This window comes from Trichechus manatus, unplaced genomic scaffold (assembly GCF_000243295.1).
Source record: "Trichechus manatus latirostris isolate Lorelei unplaced genomic scaffold, TriManLat1.0 scaffold00023, whole genome shotgun sequence".
NCBI lineage: Eukaryota > Metazoa > Chordata > Mammalia > Sirenia > Trichechidae > Trichechus > Trichechus manatus.
Window position 1 is genome coordinate 20,724,040 of NW_004443959.1, and position 3,014 is coordinate 20,727,053.

At 37.3% G+C, this 3,014-nt stretch overlaps 1 protein-coding gene across 1 annotated transcript in view; it reads left to right on the forward strand.

Annotated features, from left to right (window-relative positions):
- ALKAL2 (ALK and LTK ligand 2) overlaps positions 1-2,336 on the forward strand; it is a 12,800-nt gene extending 10,464 nt beyond the window's left edge. Inside the window, exon 5 of the mRNA XM_004373106.3 lies at positions 1,223-2,336. The gene's annotated coding sequence lies outside the window, so the exon portion shown is untranslated. The remainder of the gene's footprint in view (positions 1-1,222) is intronic.
- Positions 2,337-3,014: the final 678 nt, after the last annotated feature.

The window sequence follows — 3,014 nt, forward strand, 5'->3', positions numbered from 1 at the left end:
GCACTTACTACAGCCACCAGGGCGGGTCGGTAGTCAGTGCAGGGCAGGTTCCAGTAGGCTGTGCCTGTGCTGCTTGGTGGTGTGATGTTAAGCGCACGGTGCAGGTAGGCAGGATGCAGCGGGGAGACTGTTATGTGTGGAGCAGTTTTGTCTCCCGCTGGAAGCTCTGTTCAGCTGCTTTCTCGTACCCCGTTTTCTGGTCTCCGATAGGAGTCCAAGATGGCGGATCCGCGCTGCGTTAGCTGGTAGGGGACCTCTGTATGAATCTCTGCTCGCTCTCCGTTCTCTGTCAGTTTTCTCACTCCATTTGGTGCTTGGCTGAGTTATCTCTTCATTTGATGTTTTAGGGTTTCAGGATTGTTGTTTTCTCTGTTCGGCTTAGTTTTTCTGATCTTTGCTGTGGAGGGACGGCATGGTGCTTCTGCCTAGAGTGCCATTTTGCCAGAAGTCTGCCAATAAATGTAGTTTTGAATAACAAGTATCTAGGACAACTCAAGCACAGTCTATAAAATGTAGCCTAGTCTTAATAAACTTGAGGTTTATCATTATTTAAAAAAATTAAGAAGAATAATGTCAATGGTTTAGGCCTACGTTGAATACTAGAAAAACTGATGTTTAATCTTGATTAAATTATTTTCTTCACAATTATTGTTAACACTGATGGTATAATAACAATCCAGCTATTTTCCAGGAGTGTCACTAATTGCAAGTCACTGAAGACTAAATTACTAAGGATTTTAACTACAGCACAAATATCAAAACTAAGCACTATTTTTAAACTTTAATAAGCAATCACTTTTATTTATGATTTTCATTCTGCCAGCAAATTATTTTAGTACCTACTATATGCCAGGCGGAAACCCTGGTGGCATAGTGGTTAAGCGCTACAGCTGCTAACCTAAAGGTCAGCAGTTTGAATCCATCAGTTCTACTCTGTCCTATAGGGTCACTATGAGTCGGAATTGACTCAACAGCAACAAGTTTGGTTTTTGGTTTATATGCCAGGCACAATGCACACGGCAGGCACATAACCATAGAACCAAGTTACTTTCCAAAACAAAATACACTACACTTTCTTAGAACAGAGAAATATACAGATTTCTTAAATTTATAGAAATTTTATATTATGTAATTTTATTTTACTGGTGTCTAGAGTTCATATAAAAAGTATAATGTTATAATAAACTGAATAATAATACATAAATGTATTTATTTTCAGCAGGGAGTAGAGCGGTAAAGGAGCAACACCCCAAGAACCCTGAGAAGTGCCTTGGAAACCAACAGGGAAATAGAACTTACTATCTTTATAAACATATTCCCTTGTGAACAAGAGATTTATTTTTGCAGACAGACTCTTCCATAATTCCTTTGAGTTTTGTATGTCATTGACACTGTTTGCAGATATATATCCGGTATATTAGCATACCTGACAGTGATACTTGCCACTCTTTACCTTAGAAAACAAAAGATAAAACACTCCACATTTGATGTGTAGTTCTGTAAGATGACAGAATATTTCATTTTCCTGATTAGCTGAAATCGCAAAGAATATTTCTCTAGAAACATAGAATCTGAAACTATATTTTCATATAGCATATGGTATGATTTGATATCTTTTATTACTTTTGCAATTACATTCCCAGAGCATTATTTGAAATTGCATGAATGAAAAATAAACTTCAGTCATATTTTGGGGACAGTAGAGTGTGAATTTGTGAACAACCTACCCAGGCTAAATTCATTTGTCGTTTGTATAATAAATGTAAAATAGTATTCCAGCTATTGTGCAATATGTAAATACTGTAAATAAGCACAAGTAATAAATGAAGTGTTTGTTATAATAAATAGTCTTCAAAGTGATTCTTTACTTCCTCTTTAATAAGTTCATCGTTGGGAATCCATGATTTACAAATCTATGTAGATCGCTACCTTGGCAGACTGTCACAGAAATACATAAAGCATAAAGTTCTATACTGAAACTCAGAGGCTAGGAATTCCTCTGGGAACCAGTTTTTAAGTTAGCTGTTCTTTTTAAAGTAGAGGCTTCTGCATATTGTAATCTAACTTCTTGTTAAGATAGGCCCTGACTTGGTAGTAACTATTTCAAACAAGGTTGCATCCATTAATTGCCATCATGTTATATTCATGAAACACAAAGCTAAGAGGGACCTAAAGACAACCCCAGATTTTATAGGCAGCTATATTTTAATCTGACTGGATCCAGTTTACAAAGATAAACTGAATTCAGCAAAGCAATGAGTTTCTAAGTTCATATGACCCCTTATAAACAGATGACACTGTCTGGATATAACCATAAGGGCAAAGCTGGCATAAAACTACTGATTAGTTTGAGGATCCATATTTAAGATACATATGTAAAAATCACAGGAAAAAAAAAACACTGTCGGATTTTATTTATAACACAAAGGAACAGAGAAAAATAAAAGTTCTTTAAGATTATCAAGCCATTACCAAAATCAGGACTGGGTATAACCTGGGAAAGGTTCTTGTTTAATCCTATTCTGTACCTGAAGTTAATTACTTGACCTCTTCTTCTCAGTTATTTATACTTTTAGGGTACCAATATCAAATTCTATTTTAATCTTTTCAAATTTTCTATCTTCTAGGAAGCTTTTCAGGCTAAGAATTTCATCAGGTAATTGTATGAGGGAACTGAAATCACTGTGGAGCTAGGTAAAAGTTAAAAAGACCTTTCTTCTCATGACATTGCTGGGGTCATTTTTGCCTTCCTGTACCTTCCTTGGTGAAGTGTCAGGAAAGTTACCTCACTCTCACCCAGCGAGGGGCAGGCAAACACTTCAAGTACGGGTTAGGAAACACACGGCCCACAGATGCCATGTGGGAGCTCTGTGCCGCCGCAGTATTAAAGGCTCTGGGGACAGCAGCTGGGATGCCCTCACTCAGCGGCTGCATGCGTCCTCCTCTAAATGCTTCACCACCTTCGTGTGAGGATTGAATTTTATGATTAAAAGTTCTCTCAGGATTTCAGGTCA